General features: G+C 35.0%; 1 non-coding gene across 1 annotated transcript; it reads right to left on the bottom strand.

Annotated features, from left to right (window-relative positions):
• Positions 1-3,066: 3,066 nt before the first annotated feature.
• TRNAR-CCU lies at positions 3,067-3,139 on the bottom strand. Its single transcript has one exon. It is a non-coding gene; the product is annotated as a tRNA-Arg (tRNA).
• Between the last annotated feature and the right edge of the window lie 6,356 nt (positions 3,140-9,495).

Raw genomic sequence — 9,495 nt, 5'->3', positions numbered from 1 at the left:
ATGTGACGACCCAAAGGGTCATCACCTATTTCCTCATTCATTCTGTGCTTCCGAGGCCTTTAAAACCTCATTTTTTTACTTGCCTCGATTTGCGTGCGCAGTCCGGGCGCGTAGCCGGAAAGCTTTTATGTTGAAATATGTGAATTTTGTGAAAAATTTGAAGAATTTTGATATTAATATGTTTAAGGTTGACTTCAGTCAACATTTTTAGTAAACGGACCCGGACCCGAGATTGGACGGTCCCGGAAGGTGCGTAGAAAAATATGGGACTCGGGCATGTGCCCGGAGTCGAATTCCGAGGTCTAGAGCCCGAGAAATGAATTTTTCTGTGAAATTGTTTTTCTGAAATTATTAAGGAAAATGGAAATGAAAATTGATTAAAAGATTGTGTTATCGGGCTCGTATTTTGGTTCCGACGCCCGGTACAAGTCTTAAATATGTGTTAAGCGCTTTCTGTAAAGTTTGGTCGAAATCGGACGTCGTTTGACGTGTTTCGGACCTAATTGTCTAAAGTTGGAAGTTTATGAAGTTTGAAAGGAAAATGATGATTTTGAGGCTTGATTCAATGATTTTGATGTTATTTTGGCGATTTAATCGCTCGAGTAAGTTCGTAGGATGTTATTGAGTTAGTGTGTGTGATTGGTTAGGAGCCCCGAGGGCTCGGGAGTGAATTGGAGGTAGTTCGGGGTGTTTTTACACTTGGAATGGTAGCAGATTTTTCTGCAATTTTTGCCCAGTGAAATCCTTCTTCGCGTTCGCACTCCCCCACACGCGTTCTCAATGCTTCATTTTGTTCCTTCATCGCGTTCGCGTCACTAGTCCGCGTTCGCGTAGAGATATGAACCTCTGAGGGCCCAGTCCTCTTTTCTTGTTCGCGTTCGCGAGGGCCGGACCGCGTTCGCGTAGTTCCCAGCCCATTTCCCATCGCGTTCGCGTAGGCCAATTTTCCAGGCACCCAATATTTTCTCTTTGCGTTCGCATCCCTTGTCCGCGAACGCGATGCTTGCCAACTTCTATTCATCGCGAACGCGACCCCACTGTCGCGAACGCGTAGTGTAATGTCGTCCAGTGATTTTTTTTAAAAGAACAGAAACAGTACACTCGGGATTTTTCACTTTTTATCACGAGCCCTCTTCTCTCCCAAGCCTTAGGAAGCCATTAAAGCCCTCAAGCTTCAAGACCACTTGAGTAAGTAATTTCCCACTTATTTCCTTTACTTTTCCTTCATTAATTAGCAAGTTTCTAAGCCTAAATCATGAAATCAAGGTAGGAATCATGGGTTTTGGGTAGAGTTAGGGTTTTGAGAATTTTGGGTAATTCAACCCCAATTTGGGGCCGAATCTTAAAACAAATTATATCTTTGGATTCGTGGGGTTATGGGTGAATTTATTTTGGTTCGAACCGCGTGTTTTGACCAAGCGGGCCCGGGGTTGGTTTTGCAAATTTTGGGCAGAATGTTGGAAAGATTATATTTAGGTATTTGGGTTGGATTGTTGAGTATTACTGATGATATTAAATCAATTGTGTACAGATACGATTGAATTGGAGCTAAATTCGAAAGGAAAGGCAGTGCTTAAGGATTGAATTGGCCGTAAACCTTCGAGGTAAGTGTTTGGTTTAACCCTAGCTTGAGGGAATAGGAGTTGAGTCTTGTTGCTAATTGCTATGTGATCGAGTACGATGTATAGGCATGGTGAGGAGTATCTATACATTGGTGTCTAGCATGACCGTGAGTCCTTATAATGTGATTATCATGATTTGGTTGTGAACTCCGTGTTTATTGGAGGATTTCTATATATTGTGAATAACATGTGAACGGTATTTCTATATATTGTGAATAACATGTGAACGGTAATAGGATCATTTGATTCCTAGAGCATTGGCTCGAATTGTGATACGAATATTGAAAGTATACGAAATGACTTGATTCTTTGGAGCATTGGCTCAAAATAGTAAAATGAATTAAAAGATAAGAAAAGTAAGAAACGGAAAGCGTTGTTGATTATTCCCTTGTCGGGACGTTTGGTTGAACTTGTTGGATTCCTTCCCTTGCCGGGATGGTTGTCAAATATTTGCTTATTTTATGCCCTTAATGGCGACTGTTGTTTGGGAAGTCAGACTGTTAAATGATATTGAGGATCGGGTTGCACGCCGCAACAATAAAATGTGAGGATCGGGTTGCGCGCCGCAACAATGATACATGATAAATGATATGGGTCGGGTTGCACGCCGCAACAGTGGTATTTGTGGAGCGGGTTGCACGCCGCAACAATAGTAATTATGGAGCGGGTTGCACGCCGCAACAATTATTGAGGCTATGTGTTTACGTTTGAGTATTGATTCCTTGTTCACTGTGAACCTAAGTTGCTTTAGTTGTTACTCTGGATTATTGTTATTATTGTAACTCCCCATAGCATGTTTTCCCCTCCCATGTTGGTAATTGCTTTGTATTCGATTTCCGCTGTATATCTATAACTGCACAGGTTTATGTGGTGTCCAGTCTAGCCTCGTCACTACTTCGCCGGGGTTAGGCTAGACACTTACCAGCACATGGGGTCGGTTGTGCTGATGCTACACTTTTGTGCATTTTTGCACAGGTCCAGGTTTTGAGGAACAGCAGCAGCAGTAGTTCGGAAGCAGGCGATTCATATTCACGAGACTGAGGTAGCCTTGCAGGCGTCCGCAGGCCCGGTGTCTCTTCTTTATGTTTTCCTTTTGACTGTTGCCTCATTGTTTCGAGACAGACAGCTGTTATATTTCTTTCAGACCTTTGTATTTAGTTTATTCTTAGTGGTTCGTGAGTAATGTGACACCAAATCTTGGGTAGAGGTTGTTTTTGACTATTCCGCGTTTTAAATTCATCTTTTTAAGACAGACTTCCGCTATTGTTCTTATTAGACTTTATGTTCTATATTGATGTTATAAACTGTTAAAGATAATTGCTAGTGATGGAAAGGTAATTAAGTTGGCTTGCCTAGCTACCACGAGTAGGCGCCATCACGACTCTGATGGTGGGAAATCCGGGTCGTGACAATATTTATACATTGCAAAAAAGGGTTGCTCTATCGCGCCAGGCAGGGGTCGAACCTACGACCTTCAGCTTAGGAAACAGGCGCTCTATCCACTGAGCTACAGGCGCTTATGTTGTCATACTCATTCCTTTCGGCTACTATATGCAATACTTTTGGGCCGAAGGGCCATTTTTTGTAAGTAGGACAAAACATGGGCTATTAAAATTTTGAGGGGCCATAGAGGGTAGTTTTCTCAACAAATAACTAATAATCCCCTCCCCCATTCCCTTTTAGTATGTATAGAATTCGTAATACAAGGGTCATATTATCTAATTTTTTATGTGAATTCGGGCGAAAAAAATTCAATGTTTATAAAATAAAAATTACATATTTAGAAATAATATAATTTATAATTAAAATATTTAACACGCATATAAAAAATTTAGGGAGAAATTAGAAAATAGCCAGATATAGAAGTGGTCATTCAAAAATAACCACAGTTTCAAAAGTAATTGAAATCTAGCCACTTTTCATATAAAAATAAATCTGAACGAAAACAATGTTCAAAATCCGAAAAATACTCCAGCATAATATACTGGAATTCCAGTATAATATATTGAAACTCCGGTATGATATATTGAAGTTCCAGCATAAGTACGCTGGAAGTCTAGTATAAGTATGCTGGAACACCAATATAAGTATGTTGGAACTCCAATATATTATACTGGAGTTCCAGCATAAGTATATTGGAACATCGGTCCAGCATATGCTGGACGTTCATACACATGTGCTCCAATCTCCAATATATTATGCTGGAACTTTTTGCGTGTTGGAGTTCCAGCATAATATGCTGGAAGTTAATACACATGTGCACCGATCTCCAGTATATTATGCTGGAACTTTCCGTGTTGCAGCAAAATAGTGGGTATTTTTTAATGACTTTGCAAACGCTGGCTATTTTGAATGACCAGTCAGAAAACTGGCTAGCCCGTGCTATTTTTACAAAAAATTATGATAAAAAATATTTGACTTCTCAAATAATAATTGACGTCACATAAAATGAGATAGAGGGAATAACTAATACGATGTGTCCAATTAAAAGCAAAAGTACATCCATGATCCATCAAAAGATCAATTATTATACAGAAAAACGGAGGAAAATATTTAGAACACGTACGACCTAATTACCTAAAGAACTAGAAGTGGACTTTACATACATGGCGTGGATGACGGATCTAGTTTTAGTTTGATAGTTATCTATGAAGATGGAAAGCCCACCTAAATAATCTTTTTTCAGTCAACCATATATAGTTTCACTCTGGGGCCAAGTTACAGTATTACGTATGGTATGAATCGCATAAATATTTAATTGCGAATGCAGTTAGTAAAAGGGAAACTATCAGATATGTTTATTTATAAATAATTTATTACAAAAATTGGTGAATTTATTAAATATTACTAATATTGGCTAAATGTTATCAATATTAGCCAATCAGTTATTTGTAGCCAAAAAATGTTAAATTTTTACTTTCTTTCGAGCGGGTGTTGTTAGAATAGATTGGGTACATCTTAAGGAGTTTGAAACCCAGTTTTAAAATGATTTGGCGGAGTTTTGAGGTGGTTTAAATTGAACATTCAAAGTAGAAGATGAAACATAAAACAAAAATTATATGTGTATCACATATGTATCATATTTGTATCAAATGTGTATCACATTTATATCCATGTATACCTGTGTGATACATGTTTGATACATGTGTCGCAGAAGAATTTTTTGAACTCGGTTTTAACTACGAATTTTAATACCAAATCAGTCCAAAGCACCTCCAATCTTCCTCAAAATTTGTATATTGACTCATCTATATGTTTTCAATGAATTTTAACCATACCCATTGAAAAATGTCCTTTTTTGCTTAGATTTTTGAAATCTTGTGTATATAATTTTTTTTGTATTTCATCATCTTGTTTGCTACCTCATCCATGAAATTTTCTTTCCGTCTTGCATCTAATGTTGCTAATCACACTTAAAAATATTTATAGAAGGAGATCTTTGCGTGTGATTCTTGGAGAGAAAGAACCTAATTTATTTGGTTTTTCAACTTTTATATGTGCTAGGCTAGTTTTGATAAGTTCTATCATTAATGGCTAGATGTTGGTAAGTCGGAACTTCCTTGGAACATTTATGTAAGATTCCCTTATTAAAACAAGCTATGTGTTCACTAACAAATTCAGATCTTATAAACTCCAAATCGTGGGGCAAGTGCACAGATAGCCATTCTCAGGAATGCTATTTAGGGATTGGCCAGTACTTATTTTGTCCTGAAATTTTAAACTAAGAATCTTAACTTTAGGACAACTTAAAATATTTTTGCACTAGTTAATTCTTAAATAGCAGCCCTCTAGAATGGCTACCTAGTGTCATTATTACTCAAATCATAGCTCCGCCTCTATTTTCAATGTGTTTTTAAAATTCATTGTGTTTATGTTATTTGCATTGAACATATTGAAGTCACAACTATTTTATTTGCATTGAACATATTTTTAAGTTACAACTTGTAATTTACAATATAATATTGGTAGTTTACAGAGTCTTTAATGAAGGTTAGTTTATACATGAGTTGTCAATACTTGTTATGCAGTCGATCTCTTTTCTAGCTGAATAAAAATAAATCCAATCCACTAGAATATCTACTTGACTGTCAAGGCAACTTGTGATAATTAATATGCTAATTGTCATTCGATGTTATTAACATGTTATTAGCTTAATTAAGAAGTTGATGAAGTGGTTTAATTAAAATATTAGGAGATTACTTGTTTAAATAAGCTGCTACGAAATTTCCGTGGAATACGAAATGGACAAACCAATTATTTTAATCTTATTATTATTTCGTATGCTCCACGAATTTAGGTTTAATTTCTTAGCAATACTATCATATATATGCAGAAATTAAACGTAGGGGAAACACCTTTTTTTATGGCAAAAATAATCACTGTTTCAATTTCAAAAGTTACTATATAATGAACCCGTACCTCGATTATAGCCGAGTTTCGAACTCGTGAACTATGAAAAACAGCGTAGCCCGACGTATAAAGTATTCCGTAATGACATAGGGTTCGGGAAGGATCACACCTTCAGATAGGGGTGTACATAGATCGGGTGGGTTCGGGTTTTTCAATTACTAAACCAAACTAATTGTGTCGGGTTATTAAATCCAAAGACCAAACCAATAAAAGTCGAGTTATTTAATCTAGGTTTTTCTCGGGTTTTTCGAGTTATTTCGGGTTTCTTTCCATAAAGTTTTCATAGCACAAAACATAGAATTTGTGCTCCAAATATTTTTTTGATCCTAGTAAGACATAACTATATAAGGTGTTTTTCATGGAAATAACATAAAATATGAGATGAGCCATGACATTGTACTGAAATATTCAACAATAAAGATAATAAAATTGAATAAAATAAATATTATTAATAAGCCATAATGAAAATAAACATAATCTAAAATTACTAAGTTGCTACATGAGTAAATACTATAAAAAAAAATAAGTTGTACATTTTATCTAAATCATGAAAAAATTAAGAAAAATAGATATACAACACTATTGTCATTAATTTCTAGTACAATTTAATTGAATGTTTTTAGTAGCATTAATATTGACTATAAAATTTATTATAGCATTCAAGAATTATAAGTCCAAGTTTAAAATAATACGTTAAAAGATAAAATTATGAAAATATTTAAGAAATATTTATAAACTACACTACAATAAATATTTTAATGTATTAATATATTTAAAACTTTTATACATGTAATGTCGGGTTGGTTTGGCTCGGTTTGACTTTTTTTTAATTAAAATCAAACAAAACCAATTATGGTCGGGTTTTTGTTTCCAACACCAAACCATAGTCGGATTTTTTCTCGGGTTGATTCGGATTATCGGTTTGTCGGTTTCCTTCGTACACCCCTACCTTTAGGGGCATTACTGATATCTATATAAAGCATCCCGCATTACTGACGTAGATAGCCTACCCTAATGCCTCCACAAAGTTCAAATCTCTAAACCTCGAGAATATAAAATCTCCATACATGATCTCTATCTCCCGCACTTCAAACCCATGAATTATAGATCACACGGAGATAACTTTATCGTTCCTTCAAAGGTCCCTTTCAAAACTAATCCTGACTTAGAGGCGTTCAATCATAATCCAGCATACAGTAGCTTCGCATATTATGCGAATCAGCAGTCTCTCTCGTACTAGGTTGAATTACTACATTACCACTAAATTTATCGTTCTCTTAAATTCACCCCTATCATTTGTTCATTCTCCGATCTTAAGTATCATATATGGTATAATAGTCAAGTTTCGGAGTTGTGACATACCTAATACACATTCTAGTACAACGTTTGCCATTTAACAAAAGAAATATCTTTTTACTCCTTAATTACAACTTACAAGTACATTAAAAGACACCTCTAGCTAGGGGTGTGCATGGACCGGGTTGGTTCGGTTGTTATCAAAACTAAACCAAACCAACTATATCGGTTTTGGATTGGTTCGGTTTTGTTGGATTTTTCGGGTTTTCGAATTTTTTGTTACATGAATATTATTTCAATCTTACTTGGTTAAAATTATAGATAAAGCTTTGATAAGTGATAGTATATGTATAGTAAATAATATTGAAAAGATTGATAAACATATGATTTATTAAAATAGTCTAATGAGAGAAATTTTTTACTAACACATGATAGTTATTTTCTTGGTCGTCTAATAATAATTTTTCATTAATGTACGCTTTCAAGGTTAAAACATGAGAGGATCCCAAATATTTCTACATTTTTTAAAGAAAATTCAATATAAAGTCTTAAAAATATAAATAAAATTTATATATTTATATGTCGGTTTGGTTCGGATTTTTTTTTTTTACTCAATACCAAACCAAGTCAAACTAAACCTAGTGGAATTTTTTAATCGACTTGGTTTGATTTTTCGGTTTGGTGCGATTTTCCGAATTGGGTTTAACACCCGTACGATTCTAGCTGTGACATTTGACACTAGAATGCAAAATGGAAGAACTAGAAGTAATGCTTATACTAAAGTAGTAAAGTACCACATGAATAAAAGTCAGCTACATTTAATGGCTACATCTTTAGAATAGCATGATCCAATCTGCTAATATCTGTAACATGTAAATTGTTTAGTCTCGTGGATTTGGATCTAGCTAGTTGGTTTACTTTTTTTCTTTTTGCATAGAAAATCTTTGACAAATCATTTGCTTGATTTTTGGATTATTTGTTATCCTAGACCCAATATTTCCAGCTATGTCAAAGTTGCTAGTATAAATACACATCAAAATTACACTTAATTATCATCTTATAGTGGCAAAATGATGAACAAAAGGCAGAATCTCTCTGCTTTTCATTTCATGTTCATCTTTATACTTCTACTAAGTGTTTCTTCACGCGCGGTGCCAGAAACTAGAGAGAGAATTATTCACAAAACAGATTACCCGTCTTCTTCTTCTTCTTCTTTGATTAATCATCGCAGAGAAATGATAAACGAGATCGAGGGGGAGAGAGGGTGTGTTAAAGCTTGCATTCTTGAAAATGAATGTAACAATGAGAGAAGTGATTTTTATGTGTACCATGTTTGTGTGGATGTATGTATTAAGAGCTGCAGAGGGTACGGCAAAGAATTGCTTCAATTTCCTATAATATGAATATGGATTTAGTTTTCAACACTGATTGTACTAACAATGTAGCATGTTACCTTCCGTATTTTTCAGGTTATTAATCCAATTTATGGACGATCAAATGTAATCTTTTAGATGAACTAATAGTAAACGTATTTTTTTTGTACTGTCAGTATATGGAAGTTAGACTTTATGTATATTATCGATATTGCGTTTTGCTTCATTTCTATTAGCAGGCTTAGCAGAAATTCCACTCAAGTTATCTCACTAAAGCGAAGAGTAACTGAGCTTTACCCACTATAATAATAAAGTCGCAAATATTTTCTGTGTTAAACTACATAAGTAATATCATAAAATGCATTTTTTTCTTCTATCAAAACCAGGGGCGGAGCCACAAGTCTACTTACGGGTTCGACCGAATCCAGTAGCTTTTATTTAAAAAGTATATGTGATCATTTTTAAATTCATAAAATATGTATAAATATTAAATCTAGAAATCAATCATTAACACTTGAAGTCGTGATCCAAAATCTAGAACCCAAAGGTTAAATTCTTAATTTCGCCTCTGATTAGAACCGCAAATTTCAACGTAAAGCTTCAGATCACCACTTCACTCAGTAATGGACTTCCTTTACTTCGTAACCTTAACCTTATTCTGTTGTACTATTCAGGTTGCAGACCTAAGTATGGAAAAATCCTTAATAGGGAATGCTTTCCCCGAATAGGCTCTACACGGGGCAATTCCAAATATAATCAGGCTCAATAGAAATATCAGACAACGGATGAAAAAC

Source organism: Nicotiana attenuata, unplaced genomic scaffold (genome assembly GCF_001879085.1).
Source record: "Nicotiana attenuata strain UT unplaced genomic scaffold, NIATTr2, whole genome shotgun sequence".
Taxonomy (NCBI): Eukaryota; Viridiplantae; Streptophyta; class Magnoliopsida; order Solanales; family Solanaceae; genus Nicotiana; species Nicotiana attenuata.
Note: the sequence above shows the minus strand (reverse complement) of the source record. Positions and strands in the feature narration are given on the sequence as shown.